This window comes from Macaca nemestrina (assembly GCF_043159975.1).
Source record: "Macaca nemestrina isolate mMacNem1 chromosome 11 unlocalized genomic scaffold, mMacNem.hap1 SUPER_11_unloc_2, whole genome shotgun sequence".
Lineage (NCBI taxonomy): Eukaryota > Metazoa > Chordata > Mammalia > Primates > Cercopithecidae > Macaca > Macaca nemestrina.
This window is the reverse complement of record NW_027257573.1, coordinates 129909-156737: the sequence shown is the minus strand read 5'-3', so window position 1 is coordinate 156737 and position 26829 is coordinate 129909. Positions and strand designations below refer to the sequence as shown.

At 48.2% G+C, this 26829-nt stretch overlaps 2 long non-coding RNA genes and 1 pseudogene across 2 annotated transcripts in view; 1 reads left to right on the top strand and 2 right to left on the bottom strand.

Moving 5' to 3' along the window:
- LOC139361151 (uncharacterized) overlaps window positions 1-26829 on the bottom strand; it is a 102654-nt gene that overhangs the window by 52437 nt on the left and 23388 nt on the right. The gene's annotated exons all lie outside the window — the stretch shown is intronic.
- LOC139361152 (uncharacterized) lies at window positions 13822-23384 on the bottom strand. The gene is made up of 3 exons (XR_011618690.1): window positions 18948-23384; window positions 18807-18862; window positions 13822-18120 (listed from the first exon to the last, which is right to left on the bottom strand). It is a non-coding gene; the product is annotated as an uncharacterized lncRNA (long non-coding RNA).
- LOC139361150 (small EDRK-rich factor 2-like) lies at window positions 18169-18508 on the top strand (annotated as a pseudogene).

Below are 26829 nucleotides of genomic sequence, written 5' to 3'. Positions count from 1 at the left end.
TCCACATCCCACCCAGTTTCCCATATCGACTATGACACTTGAAGCATCACAGCAAGGGCAGCTGCATCCCCGCAGTTCTCTGCACTAATGCCACAGTTGCGTGAGCAGCCACAGCCCTGGAGCTGCCACTCAGCCTTATCGTGCTGGAACAAGCACAGCAGAAACTACCAAACCCCCAAAAGAGGGAGGAGTGGGGACCCAGGGGAGTGAACCAGGAAGGAGGAATGCGGCTCAGGAGAGTAGGGAGGCATGGGGGCCCAGGGCAGTGAACCAGGAGGGAGGCATGGGGGCCCAGGGCAGTCAACCAGGAGGGAGGCGTGGGGACACAGGGCAGTGAACCAGGAGGGAGGAGGGTGGAGTTCGACCCAGGGAGTGAACCAGGAGGGAGGAATGTGGTCCAGGAAGTGAACCAGGAGGGAGGAGTGTGGTCCGGGGAGTGAACCAGGAGGGAGGAGTGTGGTCCAGGGAGTGAACCAGGAGGGAGGTGTGTGGTCCAGGGAGTGAACCAGGAGGGAGGTGTGTGGTCCAGGGGAGTGAGCCAGGAAGGAGGAGGGAGCAATGAGGTCTGGGGAATGAACCACGAGGGAGGAGTACAGTCTATGGGAGTGGGGAGGAGTATGATCCAGGGGAGTGAACAAGGAGCCTCTAGGGGTAGCAAGTTCACACACCACAAATACCTCCCAATCCATCCGCGTGCAGGGAGGGACGGAAACCAGGCAGGACCTGCAGCGCTTTCTCCTCGCAGAAGAGGAGTGAGGATACCAGCTTATGCATGAAATCAGAGCTAAAGTTATACCACGGTGGGGAGACGATTCACAGCCCAAATGGGTGCAAAAAGAAACCAATCATACAAGATCAGTGGATGGAACGGGATCAGAAGTTTAAGCCTGTAACAAGCTTTCAGAAAAAACTTCACTTGATCTGCAAGATGACTGCAGCTCTGCTTGATCATTTCTGGAAGTGTCTAACTCGCGATGAGCCATCTCAGAGCCGTTCAAGAGGAGTAACAAAATCAAAACGCCAAGGCATGCTCCGTATTTTACATAGCCTGCAACAGTATGGAAATGAGCAGCGGTGCCAGAGCTTTCAAGTTTGTTTGAAGTAAATTCCAGCATGAGGGCAGCATCTTCCTGGCTGAAGCAATGAGGTGGGCTCCTGCTCACCGCATGGGAGACCAGATTTCAGCTAAGCTGCTGTCAAGGGTCTCCAAACCACGATCCCCGACCGAGCCTTGGCCAGGGAACCAGAAGTGGTTTTTACACTTTGAAGTTTTCACAAAAGAAATATATGCAGAGACTTCTGTGGCCCTCAAAGCATAACACGTTGCCTACCCTGCCCTTTACAGGAGCTTCTAGTTTTGGAGTCAGTTACAAAGTGTTTCTATAAAATAATGTCACTGATTTTCAAGCATGCCAGGAAAAGTCACACTTCTCAACAACCCTCAATGGAGATGCACCATCCTGTGTTTCACACAGATTTTAGATTTTTAAAAGCCAAAATAAGGAAGGTAATTCAGCTAAGTATTATAGTAACACAATTTGAGCTACTTAATGATGTGTGACAACAGAATACTTGGCATTCCTGTGAGGCAATAAACTAGCTCAAACACAAAATAACAAATCAAAGCATATTTTGGCCTCTCAAAGTGATCAGTGAAATTGGAAAAAACATTCACTTAAATGACATTTTAAAAAAAAAAGCAAAAACAAAACAAATACTACTACACCATCACTCCTTAAATTTATTTAACTACTGCTGCCAAATAAAATGGAGAGACTTCTTACTGCAGGGTAATAATCGGCCATCGTCACCATGAAATAGACCGCTGTGCAGGCTCAGGCCCTCCAGCCCACAAAGGCAGGGGGAGGGAGGAGAAACGATGGCCAGAAAGAAAGGGACAGGGCAACCATGACCTACTCAGCAATTGTACCCTCCCACCTTTCTTCTGGACTTACAATTTTGGAGCCATCTGGGTTTACCTTCCTATGTCCATAAGTCAGCAAGTTCTCGAAGCCAGAAATCTACAATGTTTCTGGCAGCCAAGTCCTCACGGCCTTCCCCCATGTTTTAGGGCCCCATCAGCTCACCCCTGGATAGTATCAATGGCCTCAAATCTCCAGTCAACCTTGCACTCCACAGACTGAAGTATGCCAAGAGCCACTCGAGACTGCCACTGCCCTGATCAAAGGCTTTCAGAGACAGTTTCCAGCACCGCACAAATCCATGTGGCTTCACCAGGCGCAAAGCGGCTCCAGCATTCCATCCAGTCTGTCGCTGCTACCATAGCTGTGAGTCTAGGATGTGTCAGGAAGGGAAGGAAGACACCATGTACATCATCTCATTTAAGTTTCAGTGTCACAAGGTGGATTTTGTCGTGCCCATTTTATGGATCACGAAAGTTTTAAGGAGGGCAAGCACAGGGCCCTGCTGACACAAGAGCAAGACCCGCAGAGGCCTGGGCATGACCCCCGCCCCACGCTCCCTGGGTCCTGATGTCCACCTCTCCCCCGTGGGAGCCTGATCCTGGGTCTGTCTGAATTGCTACCATTCCTAAGACACGACTCACGTCTGTCCACCTCCTCCTTTATCTGTTTCCCGCAGCCCAGAGACGTGTGTGCTCTTCCATCCAGACAGACATCACACTTCAGCACCTGCACCTGACACCACTCAGCCAAAAGCTTCTCTCAAACCTCCCCCCACACCTGCCGGTCACATAGGTCTGCACCCATCACCTTTCTCACACAAATTCTCATGTATTCCTGTGTAGCACCATCCAACTGATTATAGTCTGAGAGGAGGAAGCTTTGTAGATAAGTCCACATTCTACTTTGCTCCCAGCCCTCCGTCTTGCATGAGGCAACCGATTAACAGCAAATTCATTTCAGCACAACGTTTCCATTTGAAGGAACGCAGAGCATAGAGTTCTGGTCATAATTAAAAGCTTGTTTCATTCGTCATTTGAAATTCCATGTACTGCTGCAACAGCAGCACCCCCTCCCTCCTCGCCAGGCTCTGCCCTAAGGACATCTTTCTTCCAGCGCACGACTCCCATCAGAACCCCGGCAGCGAGAACCCCGCAGGTTTCCCAGCGCCTCGGGCTGCGGCTTCCACGCTGGGCCGGCACTGAAAGGACGGGAATGGTGCCCCCAACAACTACAGGATCCAAAGCTGGCCGACTGCTCTGTAGAATGGAGACATGTTAGTAATCCCTAATATTTCCACTGACAGGCTGCTCAGGTAAACTGGGAAAAATCCACAAAATAGAAAGAACCCATGGGGAGGAGCATTTCTCTCTCCAACCTGGCAGCAAACGGTGACTATGCACACCTTTTCGGGATAACCATCGACTGCATCTCAGGTCAGCAACAGCCCCGCTGAGGGCCAAAAAACCAGCTCCCCCTGGCCCTCACTTCCTAAGGGTCAGCCCTCCCAGGCCGCCTCTCCTGGAAGATCAGCTCTGACGCACCCACGACGGTCAGGAACCGGCTCTGGGACTCATTTCCCAGGCTCCTGCCCACCGCCCTCTCTCTTCTTCCTCCTCCATCTCCGTCTTCGCTCCCATCCTCCCTCCCCCTTTCACTTCCCTTCTCTCCTCTCCTCTCCCTCCCTCATTTCCTTTCAGCCCTCACCTTCCTCACTGCACTTCCCCATCCAACTCTTCCTCACTGCACTTCCCCATCCAACTCAGCTGACGCATTCTCAGGTCAGTAGAGGGTTTTCTTTCACTCTGTTTTTATTGCAATGATCATTCTTAATGAACAGAAACCTATTTCGGACCATGTGGATGCCACCTCATGACCAACCGCTCCCCCGCGGCTCCGTGTCCACTCCAGTGTCCTCACGGCGCAGGTGCCCAGGAGTATGGCTGTGACCAGGGGTAGCAACATGGGACATGAGAGAGGTATCCCAGCCAAGAGGCCCTGCCAAGCCTCCCCAGCAAACCGGAGCAAGGCCCAGGGCGGTAGGGAGAGCGCCGTGCTCATGCTGTAGGCAGTTCAGCTTCCGCAAACTGTCCGTCGACTGCAAATTACTTTGTTTCCATGGTTACAAAAGAACCATAAGCATCCTGAAATGTGTTCTTGGTTTCATGTTTGCGAAATCTAAGCAACATTATAAGAAAAATCACTGAATTCTGCCCGAGGCTCTAGGGGTGTTTTCCTCTCTGAAAGGAGCCCCTTCCGGGACTTGGGATTGAGTGACAGCCTTCAAAATCACGGTTCTCCTGGTGGTAACAGGGAAATCCTCAGCCCGCCAGCAGCTGGGGCCCTCGAAGCCCTACGGCTCCACACACCAGTGTTCTGAGGATCGCACGTGTGCAGATAGCAAAGCTTGCTGCACACACGCCAGGTGCTAACAAGCCCCAAACGTCTCATTCATACTTGCTGACCACATCTCTTCTCTCAGCCTCCACGGCGTTTCACACTCTGCCTTTATATAGAGATGAACCATGCGTCCTGAGCGCCACAAAGATTCAACTCCCGGGCAGAGGGGTGCATCTTTCCACCACGGGATCCTCACTCGAGCCGGCACAGGATTTCTAGAGTGGGCGAGTCTAATGTTGATGACACTTTCTCAATATTCCCTTCACACCCCTCCAAAAACAAGAGTGTTGCCAGCTTCTTACCGAGGTTGTAATGAAGAAAATCTCTCTCTCTTATTTGTCACTTTTCAACGTAATACCTGTGAAGAATGTGACTCTACATGTACACTGTAAGCACCCACACCGTGAACATTCTGCTCTCCCGTGACTGTATTCACAGGTCACAAGGACAAAACTTCTTCATAGTAGCCTATATATATATATATTTTTAACATGACTTCCACATCTGAAAGTCACAGATGTGGCTTTTGTTTCTTAAAAAGATTCAAATGATACACAAACCAGGTTTAAGAAACACGTTGGTCCAGGTGGGAAAATGACCCCTCAGTCTCCCTCCCCTCAAAGACCAGGGCAGCCAGGAAACTGCGCTCTCCGGTCAATGACAGCCAGCAGGATTCCCTAAATAAGCAGCCGGAAGATTCCCATCTCACAGAGCACGCCTTTCAAGACTCAAGATGTCCCCGCTCCCTAAATGTCCTACAAAGAACAGACTACCCAACTGAGGACTGAGGCAATAAAGAAACATGTTTTTGGCCAGGTGCGGCGGCTCACGCTTGTAATCTCAGCATTTTGGGAGGGCGAGGCAGGTGGATCACAAGGTCAGGAGATCGAGACCATCCTGGCTAACATGGTGAACCCCCCCGTCTCTACCAAAAATAAAAAAATTAGCCAGGCGTGGTCACGGGCACCTGTAGTCCCCAGCTGCTCAGGAGGCTGAGGCAGGAGAATGGCGTGAAACTGGGAGGCAGAGTTTGCAGTGAGCCGAGATCGTGCCACTGCACTCCAGCCTGGGCGACAGAGCAAGACTCTGTCTCAAAAAATTAGAATAAATAAAATTTTAAATGTTTTCAGCAAATAGCATCATCGACCCCCAAATGAGAGGTACCGTTTTCATTCTAGGAGGAAAACACTACAAAGCACGTACGTTTTAGCCCCGTAAGTGAATTCTTCGGGCGTTCCTGTGTCCGCTATCAAATGCAGCACATCACCTCAAAAGGCAAAGTTCTATAAGTCACATCCAAGGAGGGGAAAAATCATTCTAAGTTTTAGTAATCCAGTAAGAACCTGATCCAGAGAAGTCTACTTGTTCCAGACTCTAAGCAGCAATATATTGCTACAGTGTAATGAAAACAAAGGGATGATTAAGAAGATTTCAATGCTAATAAAAGACAAAAACGTAATTGGATTTATTCTACTCTAGACAGAGCAGCCGGGCAGTTCACCCATACGTTATTATCGTTGGTGTTTTTCAGGCAGCGTCCAAACTGTCAACAAGGCTTGACAGCAAGGGCGTGATCTCCACTCACTGCAAGGTCCGCCTCCCAGGCTCAAGCCATTCTCTTCAGCCTCTGGAGTAGCCGGGACAACAGGTGTGCAGTCATCACGCCCAGCTAATTTGTGTGTTTTCAGTAGAAGTGGGATTTCACCAGGTTGCCCAGGCTTGTTTCCTGGGTCTCAAGCTCCCAGGCTCAAGCAATCCACCCACCTCGGCCTCCCAAAGCGCTGGGATTACAGGCGTGAGCCATCACGCCTGGCCCTTTTTTTTTCTTTTCTTTTTAAGTGATTAATGTGCTTCAGAGTCTTGTCGGCATTTTTTTTTTTTTTTAAAGAAGTAGTAAATTCTGTAAGGGAAAGAAACCATTAACACGTTTTACACTTCTCAAAACTGAAATGCTAAGAATAAATGTATTTTATTCACAGAAGTAGCATTCTTAAAGTTCTGTAAAAGTGATACCATGGACACCACCACATCACAGACGAGCGTGGCAGGACTGCTCAGATTCAGAACACATTCTCAACAGTCCTCCTGCCCCTTTCCGCAATGGGAACACTTTATTCGGTCTTTTATTCAAATTAAGTATCTTGCAAGGGAGTTGAAGAAAACTGCATGGCAGATTTTAAAACTTCAATGCTTTTCTCAATGTTCACCACATTCTGATGCATTTTACTGACTACACGGCCAATAAGCCTAAAGCTTTTTGCATCGATAAAGACAATGCTCCTTGTAGCAATAGGCTTTTTCTTTTCTATACAAAGATCTATAACTTAAGCTAGTAAACTGGGCATTTCACAAAGATTTTGCACAATTCCTAGCACAGATTTTAGCAAAAGAAAACCGTTATCTTTCTGCAATTAAATAATCAAGCATAGGAAACTGCACAGTTAAAATAACCATTCCATTATTTTATATAAACACAAATGAGAAAGTAGAGTATGCTTTGAAAAACAGCATTTCCATATGCCAACGATGAAGCAGAAAACAGTTCCTCAGCCTCATATGACATTTGACAACCAAATATTCTGGCCCAAGCCCAGCCTGGCTAACGGAAATGAAGTAAACATGTGAGTGACCGTGGTGGGGCACTCTGATAGCCACAGTCCAGGAAAGAACAGCTAACATCTTTCTTCTTCATGGGAAAACCGAAACATGCTCTAGAGACCTTAATTCTTTAAAACACAGTCTGCCCCAGTACTAACCTTAAGCTCCCATTGATCAAGATTGCTATAACCACAGAGGTGTTTTTCCAGGCCCTCCAAAATCACGGACATGGCACATACACGACGTTTTCAAACACTCAATGCTGCCAATTTGTTAAATGTGCTGTGATACCGGAGGTCTTGTGCAGGACCAGAAGCGTCGCAGCCTGGTTACCTGTCCTGGTGTTCAATGCTTTGTATGTGCAAAACCCGCTGTTACAATTTACCGGGCTTAATGTGATTCAGTTCGTCACAGAAGAGAGCTATGACATTTACTTAATTCCACGCACAGATTCTCAGATTCACCTTCCATGAATGACTGCTCTGTCCACGAGACGAGACAGCGGAGGGAAGACCCAGGAAAGGCCCGGGAGATGCCAGGTGCTCACAAACTGGTATCCGTCTGCTGGTTTTGGCTTAAAGGAAAACAGACATAGAAGAAACTAAAAGGGCTCACTACACCTAATATCACAATGTTCTCAACTTTACCTTAGCCAAAAATAAAAGCAGAAAAGCAAAACTATTCCAGGGCATGATTCCAGTGCTAATCTGAAACATGAAATATTTAGAAAGCAGAGCTTATTGTGAGTGCAATTAATATACACATAAAACACTGGTTTCACGAAACCCAGTCTTTGCGATTGCTTTTATAGAAAGTAAAATTCTCATGAGGACCGCATACATTAACTGATTTTCAAATGAAGGGACTGGTAAACTTCAGGGCATATGATTTCTGCCACACACGAGGGGAGCAGTGAGAGAGAAGAGCTAGGATCAAGTGTGCTGAAGCTGTCCTAGGACTGAAATTCAGTTTCTGCCAAAACAAAAACACAGGAGGCTGTCAACTTCGATAGCAAGCTCTGCTTGAGAGCGTCAAGATGTTAAAGTGGCAAAGGGGCTTCTCCCTCTATGGGCACGTGTGACCCTTGCAAAAACATTGCTCAGCATCATCAAAAACCAGGAAAGAACACAAGCCTTCCACACACAAAATCCAAGGGCAGAAGGGAGCAGAGTCCAAGCTTGCTCGGCAGGACTGTTCCCGGAGGAGAACAGCACAGAGGACGTCACAGGGAGGGCAGAGCAAGCAACAGCAGCTTCTGTCTCACCGCAAGCAGGGCCTGAGCCAGGGGAGCAGTCTCCTCCAACCTGACAAGGAGGCGCGAGGAGCCACAGAGAAGTCAATTCAGGGTCCTTTACAGAAAGGGGCAACAATGAGAAAATCTGGTCTTACCCAACCCCCCCCCACCTCCCACGGTAATAGCTGAACCCACACGTGCGTCTGTCACGTTCCCCAACCCCTCTTGCAGATGCTCTTCCTTCACCCGGGTGCCTGTCTCCGTGCTGCTCCTGAGGCCACACCTGCTGCCATCCAGTAGCGACCAGGAATTCACCTTTGTCCGGGAGAAGCAAATGCAGAGTTCACACACTCCTGTACAGGTTTGCTGGACGAGAATCTAACTGCACTGTCCGATTCCAGATGTGCTGGTACCAAGGAGAACGTTCGATGTCCGGCATTTATAAACGGTATCAGTGGGTTCTCCTGGGACTCCCAGGCAGCCATACGAGGGAGGGAGCTGTTGCCCTGTTACCCCCAGCCAAAGCAAGGCTGAGAGACAAACACCACAGGCCATATCACACTCGAGCACCGACTCTTGACAGTTGCTCGTTCGTGTGTTAAGAAGAGTTCGGGGTACAGGAGTCAGACAGGCCTGATCTCCAGCAGTGATCAGCAATGACTGTCCAGAAGTCTCGTATCTAAGCCCCGACTTGCCCATCTGGCCTTCCTTCAGGAACAATGCCCACCTCACCGTGCTGTCATGAACGCTAAGTCAGCACGTACATACACAACCAGATTCATTGCAATTGTGCTTTCTACAACAAGTTAATACAACCAGGTGCTATCATTCAGACTGAATAACCAATATTAGAACAGAAGATCAGGCCAGGGATGGTGGCTCAGACCTGTAATCCCAGCACTTTGGGAAGCTGAGGTGGGTGGATCACTTGAGGTCAGGAGTTGGAGACCCGCTTGGCCAACATGGCAAAACCCCATCTCTACTAAAAATAAATTATCCAGACATGGTGGCACACACCCTGTAACCCCAGCTACTAGGGAGGCTGAGGCATAAGAATCGCTTGAACCTGGGAAGTAGAGGTTGTAGTGAACGGACATCGTACTACTGAGCTCCACCCTTCCAGCCTGGGTGACAGACCAAGATTCTAGTAAAAAAATAAAAGGTCAAGATGAAAACTGATTGCCTAGGTCCATGTTCCATATACTTCAAACATAAAGTTCATTAGCTGGTACTTGATCAAGTTGTTGATTTCTTCATTACAATCTTGTATATCCTTCTCACATGGCTCAAAATGTTTACATTTGAGCACACCTCGAGTATAAGAAAAAATAAAGTGCCTATATTTCATAAATGGGCAAGTTCCAGTAAGGCTGCATCCTGCTCTAGTTAATCCTTTGACAACGTAAAACTGAGCCATCCTGACATAGCACTGACACATGGTACAAGAATAATGACCTCCAATTAAATCGTTAGATTTAGAGAAAGAAAAAGTATCGGGACTGTAACTAGGAATAAAGGCAAAAAGAAACACGAGAAATTAGTCACGTTTAAATCAATACCCTTTCTGTGGGGCCGTAATAAAGTATACACAAGTGTGCAAGCTGTCATGCTAAGCTGTCACCAAGCTCTCTATGAAGGTGGTAAGAGCGTCCCAAGTCGCAGAGCCTCGTATTCCTATTTAAACCCTAAACAGCCAACACCACACTCAGCACGCAGTGAGAACTCTGAGAGCTTAGAGGAACGCATGATGGGATGAAGGGCCCCAGTCCTGCCATCACCCTGCTGCTTATTAAAAATATAAAACAAAGCCCTGCCTTCAAGGTGCTCAGATCTAACTAGTACAAGGTTTTGCTTTTAACAAGTTAACTACGACTGATGAAGACTCTCAACAGCTGTGCGAAATGTAAGGCAACCTAGTAAGAGGAACTTGGCTGAGACTAAACCCAGAGATGGTTTTTTAACCACAGAAGAGGAAAGAACTGAAGAACCTTACAGAAAGTTGACAGCAATTTCTATTTCTCTATGGTAGAACCTGGAATTTACCTTTGAGACAGACTGCCCTTCTGTTCTGAAAAATCAGATTATTCTTGCAATCCTCCATCAGAAGTGGAATTCCTAAAGGCATGGAAAACCAAGTACTAATTTTAACCCCCCCCCCAAAAAAAACTACTTGTGATCTTAGATGTGAGATTTAGTATTCTCAAATTCCAAATTTGGAAATATTTTGCACAAAGTCCTTATTTTCCCTGTTTACTTCAAAGCTCTCTATTCTTTTGTCCTAAATATCTTCTTTCTCATCCTTCCAAACAGTATCTGAAGATGAACTTACATATCGTTTTCAATGTTAACAAAGAAGATACTACATTTGTCATGAACTGTTTAGATTCACAACTCTAGGAGGGACTTTGCTACATCGTGAGGAATAACACGAGTCAGTAAATACGCCACGAATAAGGAACAGTAGAAAGTGGACACATTTCCTGATGAGTGGCGATTTCTCATTGAGCTGCTGACAAAGTTATCATATGGAAAACTAGACAGTTACTATGTTAGTTCTACTTCACTTAAGTGACCGAGTCATTGTTGTTTCGGTTCCCTCTCTCGTCTGGGGATGAGACACACCTCACAAAGCTGTTTATGATTTCAGGAACACACACATCAATGAAGTGACTGTCCCTAAATCGTTGCAGAGGGTACAGTAACCTGCCAAATTTCAACTAGGTTGCAACCAACAACTGTTTTCATCCTACACTCTCCGGTGCCAGCGAGATGGTGCATTCTTGGATCCCTGCGGGAGCCCTATTCCTGGTGCCACAGAACACAGACACATTTACATTCGCATAGTGTACATATATGAGGGTACACTGTAACATGTGTACCTGCATAGAGCGTACACACATCCGAATACCTAGAGTGTACATAAGTGCACTACATGCGTAGAGTGCACACACATCCAGATCCATGTAGCGTACACGCATAGAGTGTACACACATCCAAATATGTAGTGTACAAACAAGTTCACTACGTGCGTACATAGAGCATACATACATCCACATAGCAAATGTACATAGGTACGCTAACATGTATGCACATACATAACATGTACAGCCACCTATATGCAAACAGTGTACACAGGTATACTATAACCTGTATGTACATGCATATGGCGTACACATGCACATTGGTGTGTACACAGGTATGCTATTTGCTATATGTATACACATGCATATAGCATACATTCTTATCCAGTGCACGTAGGTGCACGACAGCATGCATACACATGCGCAGTGTACACATATGCACATGTATACAATGTACATCAATATACTAACGTATAAAGCGTATACACATATACAATTGTGTACATACATATGCAGCATGTGTATGTATTAGTGTGTACATATCCAGAAGTTTCTTCAGTGTGCATAGTATACATGCATGCTTGTGCGCACATATGTATATATACATCTGCAGAAATACTGTGCACATAACCACATGGTGTACGTACACAGGTATGTATATGGCATTAAATACGTGCATGTATGTACACACGCAGAACAGATAGGTGTCCAAGTAGTGTGCATATAACCATAGTGCCCATATGCCCATACACACATATACACATGTACATGCATGCCTACAGCATGCACGTGTGTAAGACACATATGTAGTGTACATACCTATACATTGCACATACATGCACAGTGGAAATACAAGTAGTATGGGTACACCACATACACACACGTACATTTATACAATACACATATACCGAGAGCCAGAATGTGTCATGAGTATTAACACTGCGGAAACGCTTCCGGTTCTACCTAAGTGAATTTTTTTTCAAACTATAATAGAACTCATACAAAAAGGGTTTTAAGGAAATGAATAAAGCTAGTGACAAAAACAGTGAGAAGGGCACAACCACTTTCCCTCAGAGTTCTGGGCCTGACCGTGGAAGTTCAGAGGTCTCCTAATGCAGTACACATCAGAACTGACTCACGATGAAGTGCTCCTTAAAAATTAAAAATGTGTCCTCATGTTTTGGCCTTTGAGACAAAGCCTCTTAGTTAATCGAGTTCTGACTGAATGTGACTCACAGTACTCTGGCAGATTCTTCATTTTCTGGTGAGACAGACGAATGTCCCAGGGTGAGGTCAGTGCCAGACTTTTCGGGGTCAGCTTTTCAAGGAGCGATGTCTGGCACAACATAATCCAACACCATAGTAGGATCCCCCACCCAGCCACTTAGACGCTTTCGGGTACTTACTCTGCTTGTTTCCCTTTCTTGAATTCAGCTGGGGGGAAAAAAAAAAAACAAAAAATCAAAACCAAAAACAAACAGCCCATGTATTTGTGTGTCTGAAAAGTTAATACATCCACATCCAACTTTCTAAATGAGACACGGCAGGTATGATGGTCACCGAACAGTGGCCACTATTGACAAAATATAAAGTCTTCTGCAAACAGGAATACAAAAGTCAAGGGAATTTACTTCACATATTAAAGCTGTCAAGGGTGCTCATGAAAAATGTACTTAGAGGTTTTCCTTTAAAGTTATTTTAGAGGATTTTTAAGTTGCAATACTTAAAAGCCTCTGGGAAAAGAAAGGATACAGGTATCTGGAAGATTTATACTAAATGATTTTCATGTCTTTTTGACAAAGTTAAATAAGGTCAGCCTTGAAGAAATGAGTTCCACTACTCTGAGGCTGTGGATGGAATCCACAACACCAGACAATTGAATAAACAGCAAGGCTGCACACACAGGACACAGGCAGTGAGCCAGCCTGACTAGTTGTCAGGTTCTGGGTCAGTTCTACCCACTTCTGCCCAGGCCCCACTGGAGATGAAAACCTGCCCTTTAGAAGCCTTCAATCCCCACCTTCCAAAATCTAATCCTCTTCAACTGAGGCCCGAGTCCAAAAATCTACTGACATCTTAGCACCTGTTAGGCCAGCTGTCCCCCAGTCTTTTTGGCACCAGGGATGGGTTTCATGGAAGACAATTTTTCTGGGGGCTGGTTTTGAATTGCAACTGTTCCACCTCAGGTCAGGAATCGGATCCTCATAAGGAGCACCTCCGAGATCCCTCACATGCAGTTTATGATAGGGTCCCAGGGCCGAAGGAGAACATGCGGCTTATGATAGGGCCCCGCACCTAGGAAAACATGTGGCTTAGGAGAGGGTTCCAGCGCCTAGGAGAACAGGCGGCTTAGGAGAGGGTCCCAGCGCCTAGGAGAACAGGTATTAAATGAGTTGACAAGCCAAAATCCACCCGATCTACCACTCCAAAACAAACATACACCACTGCCCAATATTAATGTGAGCCAAAAACATGGAAGTCCTGAGGGCCCACACTGACCACAGCCAGACACCACTTCTGCAAGACCAAGCATGTGCCTAGAGATCACCCGTGATGACCCAGGAGAGCAGCTTTGAGCAGAGACAAAAGTTAAGGAGAGGCACATGGGCCAGGGTGCTGGGCGTGCCCGTCTTTGTGACCTCACTGAGATTGTTGACCTCTGACCCTTGGTGTCCGTCCTATGGAGGAGGTAGCCCCCAAATCCCTGCCTCCCTTCAGCACTGACTGAGGTGGCCCTGAAATCTCCCCAGGGCTGAGACTGCTTCTAAATCCTGTGAACTGTACACCCACATAAATGAACAAAAAACAATATATCAAATATGCAGACAGGAAAAGGGAAATATGTGAATCCTTCCTTATTCAACAGGCATTTAAAAAGTAACAGGAAAATTGTGATAGTCTTTAAACAACCACCAGCTATCACGCCCTGTTGACATGTTTTAGCTAATCAGGAACATCTTTACCAAGCACATGTGCGTTCAGGAAATCAGTTGACAGGTCCCAAATAACCTCGGAGCTTGTGACCTGACCCCCACTCACGTACATCACCTCTCCAGAGGAACGTGTCCTGGACACCTTTCAAATGGTGAGGAACAGGAACAAGGGTAGCTTTCCCTCAACACCACAAAACAAGCTCGATCCCGAGGAGCCCGGAGAACAGCGATGTTTGTTTAGATGCTTTCCCACTGACCTTGTCAGAGGGAACGTTCCCATCCCACAACACCCAGTGTTTTACTCTCCCTGGGATACCAGCAGCCGTCAACCCTCAACAAGCTGGAAACACAGGCCAAGATGACAGGAGGCTTCTCTCCATTCCCTACTGAATTCGCTCAGGACACGGATGTTCCCAAACACACACGGCCCCGAGTATTCCACACCTGGAGAACATTCAAACAACAGACGCTGCAAAGACATTCCCCTAAAGAGAAACTCAGTTTCTAACTTCCCTTAGGGAAAAATATGAGACCCAGAACTTTCCAGAAAATCAAGTGTGGGAGGAAGCCACTCACCTCTGGCACTTCCTAAACCTGCCTTCCCATGCAGGGATGTCCCCGCGACAGCCCCGTCCACCCAGGACGGCAGCAGGGCTCAGGCAGCCAGCACCTGGGCAGCTGGCAAAGCAACCCCAGGGTGAAAACGCCATCCCAGGCACCACTTCCCGGAGCCCCTCAGCAAGAAAAACAGAGGTGGGACAGAACCGAGGGCTGACTCGAGGCTGGGGAGCCACAGACCCACACAGCTCAATCATCAGACATGCTCTTCTGTGGACAGAGCCCAGCCCAGGGAGAGGCCAGCACAGAGACCCTCGTGCCGGCTCCACGGGCCAGCGTCCTCCAGGGCTGCAAGTTTGTGATCACAGCTTCAGAATTTGGTTCCAGAATCTTCCGGAATCAAAGACGCACCAAACTGTAAAGCTGCCAGGACAGCAGGGCCCAGGAGCAGGCTCAGGGGAGGACCACGTAGAAACCCCACACACAGCACACACATATGCATGCTTACTCCACACATGCCACCCCTTCACCCAATACTATACACGCAAACGCATGTATGCACTCCATACACACCCTCAAATACACTCACCAAATGATGCGTGTACACACTCCACACACACCCTCAAATACATGCAACACACATGAACATGCTCACTCCACCCACACCTGCTAAATACACTCACTACACACGCACAAACGTGACACACCTGCACACTCATTCCAGACATCACACCCCTCACCAAGTACACAGGTGCACACAACCCCAAGTCCAGAACCTGCAGACTCCACAAGTTTTGGTTTCCCCCACTGTATCTCTCATCACATGAGATCCACACACAGCTGTCATTTACTGACATCTAACACCCGGGGAGGCCCTTAGACAGAACTGCAGTCACAAGTCGGCTTCATTCAGGCATTCATCACCAGCCTCCTGAAGCCACCTCCTGTCCCCACGGGGAGGGAGGCCGAGACCGGAGACGTCACTGGGCTTACAGATCCCCAGGCTGGCAACCCAGCGAAATGAGGAGGGCTCGGCCACGGCCCTGGAGGGAGACGGGTACTGGCTCAGGTATGCGGAACATGAGTCCTCATTTCCAGACAGTGTCACCTACGACAGCGTCAGGTGAAAGCCAATGGTTTCACATTCCTGGGATAGACAGTCCTGGAATTCCAAGGGAAGCTTTTTACTCCTCCCCTCTGAACACATGAGGTCCATGGTCCTCTCACATCTAACACTGGGAATCCGAATCGGTGACTCGTTGTCCACCTGAGGACCACCCAAGAGGATCCACACATCTGCTACAATAGCAGCACTGCGCCTGGTCTGCAGGGGAGCAAAGAAAATCCAACCTTTATGACTAAAACTGCATTACCCCAACACTGGAAGCCTGCAGTGTGTATATCGTCAAGCCCCCACATCTGCACCACCTGCAAGAGGAACACAAGCACTTAGTCCCGGGTTCTCAGGACGGCCTGCGAGGTGGATGCCGGCACCCTTCTCATCTCCCAGTGGAGAGGAGAGAAGGCCAGGGTCAGGACTGGTGTATCAGGAGGGTCGGGGTTCAAACCCCATCTGCCTCACAAAGCAGCCCTTCCCGTTCAAGTGACTTCGATCATCATCCTTAAAATGTACCACAGTCACCAGCAATTCTGAGTGCGGCTCCTTGGGACGTCATAAGCAAGCATTTTGTTAGAAAGATTTTGCCAAATCTGCTTTCAAAATACTATGTTATGAAATGACTAATGAAAATTTGAGCTATGAAATATAGCATATAGTTAAATGAATCCCAAAATGACTACCGCGAAGGAAGTTTTAACTTGAAGTGAAAAATATCCTCTAAAGGACATCAGCCAGAATTATCTTCAATCATTACTGATCCCATATGCTTCATGAATTATACAGCATCATCTCAGATATGAACTTAAAATCATTAGCTGAAAGCACATTTCAGCACAACCAAAGTTCTGCTATAATAAGCAGCACAGGCGTCTCTGGAGAGGATTTTAATTGGGACTACAAACAATGCGCACGATCGTGGTAAGAGGTTTCATGCTGGCTGTTCTCCAAGGTCCGACACAGAGAAACACCACTAACCTCAAAGAAACCTGCTGCTCTGTAATGAGATGAGAGATGATGTGGACGGACTACTGTAAATATTTGAAAAGGAGAAACAATCATATCAGTTTCCCTTTACATTCTTAGAAAAAACCGATTTTTCTTTTGGGATGATTTAAAAAGAAAATGATATTTCTGGATTTTTTTTTAATTATTATTATTTTTTTACTTTTCTTTCTGAGACTGGGTCTTGGCTCTGTTGCCAAGATTGGAGTACAGTGGAGCAATCGCAGCTCACTGTAGCCTTAAGTGATCTTCCCGCCTCAGCCTCCAGAGTAGCAGGAACCACAGGCACGCACCACCACACTCAGCTAATTTTTCTGTTATACAGATGGGGTCTTGCTATGTTGTCCAGGCTGGACTTCAACTCCTTGGCCTCAAGTGATCCTCCTGCCTTGACCTCCCAAAGATTTAGCCTAAGCGACCATGTCTTATCGGAAAATAGACATTAGAACAAATGCATTTCTGTACGATTTTTTACCTCTTTTCACTGGGGAAAAAGGTAACTTGCCACCAAGGGTCGGACACAAAGACGTTACTGCAGGCAAGAGCGCTGTGCATCCCGGGAACCACTACACCACGAGGTATGGCCGTGCACCCTGGACGCAGGAGTAACACACGAGGCTAGCACAGGCCGATGCTGGCCCTCTCCAGAAGTAGGCCTATCCTTCCTCCTCTCCTCAGCCCCCTCTCCCTTCAGGCCTCAGTGGCTGCTGACAGGGGAGAGGCCACAACTAGAGGAGTTTCTCAACTCCACCAGGGACAGGAGCCCCGGATGCTGGGGACTCAACTGCTGCCCTCCATGCCCACCTCCTTCTGGTCCAGACTTCTCAGGAGTCAGACGTGGCCACTTTGACCCTCTTTCCCTTCTGTGGCTCCTACAAAAACTAGTCCAGCAAGCCCAGGCTGCCTCACACTCCAGGGACACCCGGCACAGGCCCCCTCCATGTCCTTATCCAAGCTCCTGGGGCCAGAAGGGTCTTGCAATATTTCAATTTCCACTTGAGCATCCCCCGCTTGAAATTCAAAGTGCTCCGAAAAGCATTTCCTTCCAGTGTCATGAGGAAGCTCGGAATGTTTCAGATTTCGGAGCATTTTGGAGTAGGGACTCTCAGCCTTAATTTGAACCTCTTCAAGGAAGCCACACACTGAAGCCCCCGATGTCCACCCTACACAATCCCAGCACACCCTCTGAAGTCCTCAGCAACAGATTTTCTTTCTTCAAAAATAACCACAAGTCACAAACTCACACGCAATCACAGAAGGGGGTTGTGGACACCCGCACAGACGATGAAATTTAACTGTCACATTTTTACCTGGGTAATTTAAAGTCATTCCTCGAAACACACCTGTTTTCCTGAGTTGCATTTTAAGGTGAACACACACAAATCATTTCAGGGAAACAAACGTCTCTTTGGGCTGCGTGTGGTTTCTTGACTCCCGTGAATAACTCAGCGTTCACCCTCACTTCTGGATAAGGGAGACGATGCAAAGAAATCTGTTAAAACAAAGACATGAAAACAAGTTTAAGAAGGGTCTGAAAGGGAGCCGCTGCCGTCGCCATGACCCGCGGTAACCAGCGTGAGCTCGCCCACCAGAAGAATATGAAAAAGCAGAGCGACTCAGTTAAGGGAAAGCGCCGAGATGACGGGTTTCTGCTGCCGCCCGCAAGCAGAGGGACTCGGAGATCATGCAGCAGAAGCAGAAAAAGGCAAACGAGAAGGAGGAGGAACCCAAGTAGCTTTGTGGCTTCGTGTCCAACCCTCTTGCCCTTCGCCTGTGTGCCTGGAGCCAGTCCCACCACGCTCGCGTTTCCTCCTGTAGTGCTCACAGGTCCCAGCACCGATGGCATTCCCTTTGCCCTGAGTCTGCAGCGGGTCCCTTTTGTGCTTCCTTCCCCTCAGGTAGCCTCTCTCCCCCTGGGCCACTCCCGGGGGTGAGGGGGTTACCCCTTCCCAGTGTTTTTTATTCCTGTGGGCCTCACCCCAAAGTATTAAAAAGTAGCTTTGTAATTCAAAAAAAAAAAAAAAAAAAAAAAAAAGAAGGGTTTGAAAAGTTCCTCCTGTCCCCCTGGAGGGGAGACGAGGACGCCTGGAAAGCTCACGGGGGACAGGAGCACAGCCTCCTCAGTGTGCCATGGACGACGCCTCACCAAGGGGAGAGCATGATGCCTGGAAGACTCACAGGGGTGGGAGCACAGCCTCCTCAGTGCTTTCTACACTCAGCAGCTTCAGAAATTCCTGCAGAAGCAGAACACATGAGAACTGAGACTGGAACACCCCAAAGAAAGGGGACGAGGGGTCTAAAAAAGCATTCGATCATTACCAAGGAGCGCGGGCATGAAGCCGCTTCAAAGACCGTGTGAGAAGTCACTCATAGGCGTTTCAGAAAATAAGGGTAGCGCGAGATTGCTCCATCAGCTCAAACAGGCTGCCGTCCCTCAGGCCATGAAGTCCCTGACATGAGACTCTCACTGAGCAGAAGTCACTCGCATCTCTGCCAGAGAAAGTACTACAAGCTGACACATAACCTCATGAAACCTGGGCTTCAGCCGGTCAACAGTGAGTCTGACATGGTACATCCCTCCAGATGGTTAAAGACCCCAGGGGTTCATCGGACAACCTCGAAGGGCTGTGTCTGTCCAGCCCCTTTTCCAAGTTCTGGATGATTTTTCCTAATGTACTATAAGCAGCATGTTCCAGTAGAGACGTCATTAACTGACTCTGGGTCCTCTTAACTTTGAAATTAGAAACACACTTGGCCAGGCACGGTGGCTCATGCCTGTGATCTCAGTACATTGGGAGGCTGAGGCAGCTGAACTGCTTAAGTCCAGGAGTTTGAGTCCAGCCTGGGCAACATTGCAAAACTCCATCTCTACAAAAAATACAAAACTAAGTCAGGCATGGGGACACGTGGAACATGTGCCTGTGGGTCCTGGCTACTCAGGAGACTGAGGCAGGAGGATCGCTTGAGCCTGGGAGGTTGAGGCTGTAGTAAGCCGTGCTCACACCACTGCCTGGGCAACAAAAAGGTTTTTTTTTTTTTGTTTTTTGTTTTTTTTTTTGTTTTTTTTTGTTTTTTGCCTGTCTCAAAAAAACCAAAGAGAATAAGAATTATATACCTGACTAGCCCAAAATAAAAGAGGCCTTGTGGAACAACCTGAAACACAGCTGCAAATTCTGGCAGGGCCTCCCCTGGCTTGATTTGTGGTGAGTGCAGGACCGCTCTGAAGGATAGGACCCCAGGCACCTTCCGATACTAGACCTTACGGTACAACTTCCCTTCGCTGGACGGAACACTGGCCTTGGAGCCTGGGACACCCTAGGGCAGTGCCACCATCCCGAGGCCACCATGGCACAAGCAGGCCCTACCATCAGGAAGCCCGGGACATCCTGGGGCAGTGCCACCAACCCGAGGCCGCTGTGACACAAGGGGGCCCTGGTGCCACTGAGAGGTTACACAGCAGGTCCAAGCCCAGGCCAGGAGTGAAGAGGCTCCACATCCTTTCCATCCCTCCATGTGAGTCCACAGATGTCTTGGAGCAGAAATGCATCACCCTCAATGTCCACGGGTAAGTTTTTGGACACAGAATCTGGAAGCATAAAAGATGGTTCTGGGCTGGTTGGTTGCCGGCTCGGATCTGTCCTCTTTCCACACAAAACCTGGCTCACACCAAGCAGCGTCTAAGTCCTGGAAGACCTGCTAAACACAAGTGCAGTTACAAAGCAGAGAAACTGGAGGGGGCCGGGCTGTGCTCCAGTGGCACCAGCGTTTCTCAGGAAGACCCCAGGCATTACAGAGTCCAGGACAAGGGCTTCCTGGGATCCAGGACATGGAACAAGAACCCATTTCCCAGTCCTGTTGAATATGAATCGGCTAAGGGCCGTTTCCATCAGAGGACTGAGCACCGCCCCACAACATCTTGGTATGGGTATGTTATTACATACGTTGGTATGGGTACGTTATTACATACATTGGTATGGGTATGTTATTATCCATACCAAGGTAATAACAAGCCCGTTACCAGCAGGAGGCTGGTGATGAAGACAGGAGGACCAGATGAGCACGAGGGATCCTGACAGATCATCCCTGGCACCGAGCAAGGGGCGGACAGTACCCCCTGTTCCTGACGCATCAGCCCTGGCACTGAGCGAGGGGTGGCAGCACGGCCTGTGCCCCTGCAAATGCAGAGGGATGTGAGGGGGCCGCAGGCTGGGCTTGGAGGCTAACTCAACCACCTGCGCTTGCACTTCCGTTCCTCATGGCAGGAAAGTGAGGCACAGGCAGCATTAGGGCTCACCTTGCCCCCGGGCTGCACTTTTTTCTGCTTATGAGTCGTGCTTGCTTTACATGGACAGGCATAGCTATAATAACGGTTCCCTGATTATTTCGCTGCCTACATAAAGGGCTTTCAGAATTCACTTCCATCCTTAGGAAAGGCGGCCAACACCAGGCTGTCTCTCTTAAGATGCCATGTCTCATATGGGGAAAAAAAAATCAAGAGAAATCACATAAAGGCCATAAAATACATCAGTTTCAACACTAAAATTTGATAGTACGCTTTAAATTGAAGATGAGTTAAGTCACATTTCCAAACCTCTGAAAGCACGGTTACTGGGAGGAAGTGGTTTGCAACACACAAAGGCAGCTCTGTAGAAGGGCTCAGGCTGGATGAAGGCTCAAACGTCAGTGCAAGGAGAAAGACTGAACAAACTCTCTCTTGCCCTGCTGCTGTCCTCTTCCAAAACACACTGTTTATCTGTCAGTTTAGAACAAGGCCTAGGGAGGTGGGAGACAGGCCTGGGAGGGTCACCTAGCATCCAAGCTCCTCACCCACACAACGGCACCAGGCTGAGCTGAGCAGTACACACAAACACGACTAATTCTCCCCAAAAAGAAGACGGAAGGCAGCACACTGCCACGCCAGGCACCCTGCAGATGAGAAGATTGAGGGGAGCCAGAGGTACCTTTAATCTTGCTTGCATGGTGGAGGGAGAGGAATAATGCCACTCACTTGAGTGTTGCACAATTCTTTCTAGCTCTGAGTGGCAGAAAACAAAAATGATAGATGCTTCCTCAGATAAATGTTTCTGAAGAACTGAACATAAATTACGTTCAGGAAATAGCATTACGAATGCCTCAAGTGCTTCTGTTTTCAATAATCCCAGAGTAATTCTATAAACCCGGGAATCAGTCTCACCCAACTCCAGGATCACGGCCCAGGTGACGTGGGCACATATATCCCGAAGCTCCAATGCTCAACTGAAGTGGGGCGAGTGAAAATGATCCTGGGTATAATTTACACGGACACAGGAAGGTGGCTGAGCCCCAAACCCCTAAACCAGGAAGACCAGTGTCCTTCAGGGACCTCACCTCTGTCCTTTCCCAGCCTCTGGGAACCACCACTCTGCTGTCTACTGACACAAATGCCCCTCCAAGGTACAACACCAGGAAGATCATCATTCAAAACTGAGGAACGTGGCAGAACAAAGCTGTCAGGAGATTTTAATCACCAACACCACTTGTTACATGATCCAAAGATGATTAAAATCCCAGGCCCTTCAAGACTGAATGTTATCTATACTTAAATGCATTTAGTCACCGTATTGGGGGGTTATTCCTTTGTTTTGCTGCAAATATATCCAACTGCTGTAAAAGCAAAAGGCAATTTGTTAACGAAGCTTCTTGGAGTGTCTCAACAGGCCTCGAGGTAGGATAAAAGGCAGGACTTCCTGGCAGAAACGCTCAGCTCTGAGGTCAGGTGGAGTTCTTGAGCACCAACCAAGGCGAAATAAGGTCGAAGACCACGCCACACTTTCCTCAATCACATCTTCATTCCATGTTTCCTTCTATTTCTCACGACTTCACTGGGAGAAATTGTGCCGAAAGAAAATGGAAACACACACATACATAGGAGACCCTACAGATGCTGAGAATGGGTGCAGCTGTCACAGTCCGAATGTCCTTTCAGGGCCATCTGACCTGGCTGGGATCCAAGTATCCAAGTGCAGGATTGTATGTCAGACCCATGAAGCCAGGATTACAGCCACTGAACGGCAGGTTTCCATCCCACAGAAACCGGCCTTGCTTGGGGCTTCCTCGGGGACCACCGACCTCAAGCCACCACCCGTCAACTACTTCAACTAACCTACATCATGGCAGAGGCCTCCCTAGGCAGACCAGTCCTGCCCAGGTCCTGCTTCATGGCAAACCCTCCAGACAAACGTCCTTGGCCTCTTCCGGGAGGCTGTGCTCGGAAGGTACCCTCATTTACTTCTGTGGCTCTGAGACATTTAACTAGAGCCCAACACATTTCTTCCTGTTCACATAGTATTGAGTTAAAAGATTTTTATGAGTCAATTTTCACTGGTAAAAATTCCATTTCAGGAGCCCCAGTGACCACAATGAAAATGTTTTTACCTTCCCTTACATGGCATCGGCAACGCCAGGTCCAGGAAACGTTCTGGATCTCAGATGATGGCATATCCACTCACAGTAACTCTTGGTCTTGTTTCACAAGCTATCAAATGCTGCCCAGAGACAGAAAAAAACCCACAACGTGGCAGGGAGGGACGAGCAGCATGAGTTCTAAGGCCACCCGGGTCTGCTGACAGAGTGGTGAGGGGCAAACAGTGCAGGGTCTAAGGCCAGACCGCCCGGGTCCCGCTGACAATGTGGCTTCAGGAGTTTCCTAAACCCTCTGGCTCTCCAAGTTTCATGTCAGAAAAATGCAATGATAACCGTGTCCACCTCGTTTAAAAAAAAAAAATATATATATATACACACACACACACACACACACACATATATATATACACACAGATACACACACACACGCGCACATATATATACCCCAAAGCTACAGCCCTATAAAGGTCATTAATCCTAGTTATCCTCAAGGCATTGAGCGATCAATAATGAGCCATCCCCCTGCTGCTGACCTGCCTCAGCCCCATCCTCCGGAAACCCCGCATCCACACCAGCCACACAGGATGAGGCCAGGGAAGGAGCAGGACTGTGTCTTGGGAACTTAAACTCTGGAAGCTGAGTTAAATCAGTGCCACTCATATCTTGTCACCAACTATCTTGTTAAATTGGGGGATTCCATCTCTGGGGATCTTGAAGGAACCTGAGGCTCTACATTGAGTGAGATGAGCAGTCGTGCTGGAATGAGACGGCAGGGAAAGCAACTGAATCTGGGGTCGCAGCTGCCTGAGACTTGGGTCCCACCGGGAAAGTGGCACCAGGGCCCTCAGGACAGTGGCGGAGGTCCCAGGAGGCAAGTCCCGGCGCAGAGACTCATGGACCCAAAGATTGCTCCAGGGACAGGAGGGGCTGCTGTGCTGACAGCCAAGAGGCAGGCAGCCTTCGAGCTCCTCCAGCTGCCATCCTGCAGGCAGGGAGGACAGTGCCCAGACCACCCCGGGGCTCCCCCAGCCTGCCAGGCTGCTACTCTTACTCCAGCCACTGACAAGAGTCCCCATGTTCCAAGCTAGGTTGAAACAGTGCCTCAGGCCTCGGGGCACATGCACCCCCCTGCAGGGCCACTCCTACCCAACACCTGGGGATGGCTATTCCCACACATCCCCAACTCACAGCAAAACTTAAAAATGAAAGTCGGAAGATACAGCCAGGAAAGCAATGCTCAAGAAGCAACTCCAGGGTGACTCTTCCTAGAGCTATTGCTATTGAACATCTTTAAAAACATTTCCAGGGTGACTTCCTAGAGCTATTGCTGTTGAAAATCTGTAAAATTCTTCATTTCAAAATTAGCTTTTATTACACTGTCTTCCCTATTCTACCAAGACTCTAGAAAACAAAACCATTACAATTTCCAATTCTATCTTATAGCAAGTTAGAAATACACGTTTCCTCAAAGGATTCTACGTGTTTGCTTGGCAATATCCTTTCCATGCCCCGTACTACTGCCCACAACAGGGAAGGCTTTTCCAACCCAACCCAACCCAACCCAACCCAACCCAACCCAACCCAACCCAAGGGCCCTGAGACAGGCCCCTAACGAATCGTCTACAAACTCTTGAGACAGGCTTGCCCTGACAAATCATCTGCAAACTCCATCTTCCATTAAAAACAGTACCGAAAATGAGCATATTACCACTTTTTAAAAATTACTGTGAAGTGGACAGTGTTCAGTTCTGTGAATTTCGGCACACATATTCCCATAATCATCATCACACAAGCAGAACAGTGCAACAGCCCCAAACCCACTCACGGGGCCTCATAAGCATACCCTCCCATTCTCAGCAACCACCCTCTCTGTGTTCTCCTATCCCTCGGGTCTGTCTTTTGCGAGCGTTGTGGCAAAACACTCACAAAATCACGATTTCCTGGGCATCGTGCTTGGAGGTGCACCCAGGGTGTCCTGCGATCGACAGCCAGGCCTCGGGGCTGCTGGATATTTATTATTCCACGTATGGCTGTGGCACATTGTAACCTGTTTTGGGCAACTATAGACAGCGCTATTAACATCTGGGCACAGTTTTTCTTAAACATCAGCTTCTGTTTCTCTAGGGTAAATACCCAGGATTGGGGTCACCGGGCCCGACGTTTGTGTGAGTTCAGTTTTGTAAGAAACCCAAGCTGTCTGCACCGTGCTGAACCCCAGCATCGCACAGGAGTCCCGACTGCCTGTCCTCACCAGCACCTGGGGCTGTCGGAAGACCTTAGTCAGGCGCTGCAGCAGGGGTGTGAACAAATTCACTGCGGCTTCGGTGCACATCTCAGTGCAACCAGTCATGCTGAAGGTCGTTTCAGATGCTTTCGGGCCATCCTCCCGTCCTTCTCAGTGAAGCATCTGTTCAGGTCTCTTCCGCTTTTAAGTCAGGTGGTTTGTTCTCTGTCAGGAGCCGTGGGAGTCCTGTGCATTCTGGATACGAGTCCTTTGCCGGCTGCATGGTTCATACACATCTTCTCCCCATCTATCGAAAATGTCTCTCTTCAATTCCCTAGGGGTGTCTTTTATACTAGAAGTTTAATTTTAATGAGTCTTACCTACTTGTTTTCTTCCTTGATTATGGATCATGGTATGGCTAAGAGCTCTCACCCTAGGTCTCGACAATTTCCCTTTCTTCTACAGGTTTTGTAGTTTGGTATTTTACATTCAGGGCTATGGCCCACCTTAGTTTTCATACAGGAATTTCTCCCTGTTTTCACTCTTTTGCATACGGCTGTCCCATAATTCCAGCACCATTTGTTGAAAAGACTCAAAATTCCACTGAACTGCTTTTGCGTCTTTGGATCGGTTCTGGACTCCACTCTGTCAGCTGACCCGTGCGTCCATCTTGAGCATAATTTATGACTTTAGTGGCTGTCTCTGTGAAAAAAGTAATTCTGTCTGGAAGCAAAAGCCACATTAGAAATGCTCTAAATAAGATTCTTCCTCTTGTCAGGAGAGCAAAGCCACTGCCCTAAGCAGAGGTGAGGCCTCAACAGCTCCCAGGCACAACCTTAACACACAATGGGGAAGGGAATTCATTTCAAGGGCCACAACGTGAGACCAGCATAGCCTTGAAAACTGCAATCATTTCACAACAGAATGAAATTCATAAAGAACTGCTGAGAAGCGTATGATAAGTTACATAAATCACTGTTCCTTAAATTCTGATGGTTGACTAGGACAGAAATAGCTTCACGGTACAGTTCAAACAGGAGAAAGGTAGGTAGGGGTGGTTTCCACACCACACAGGACCTGCAGGAAAGGGACACTCTTCCTCTAAACGGGAGATCCCGGGAGTGATGTGATAAACCATGGTGAGAGGCACAGAACGGTGCAAGCCGGAGTCGCCGGAGTCGCGGCCTTCGCCCCACCACAGAGTCTGTGTCCGTGAACGACGAGGCTCAAATGTCAGGCCGGGGCAACCGAGGCAGTTATCAGGGGACAAGAAAACGAGCGCACGGTGGAGGCAAAGGTCTGAAATCGCGCGGCAACTTCGAGTCAAGTGGGACAACCTGACTCAAAATACAGGTTCCAAAAACCATCACAGAGAGCTGTTCCTTGGCCCTGGAAAGGCTAAGTGACCAATGCCCACACTGAGCATCTGCTCCCAGAGACGACCCTGGTGACCTAAGGCCCAGCTCCTCCGAACCCTCGCTGAACCTCAGTGAGGAACTTTGTTGGTATCTTACAGCACATTGACATATTCCCTTAAAATCTGGTATTTCATCAACACTGCAGGCGCCAGCTTTG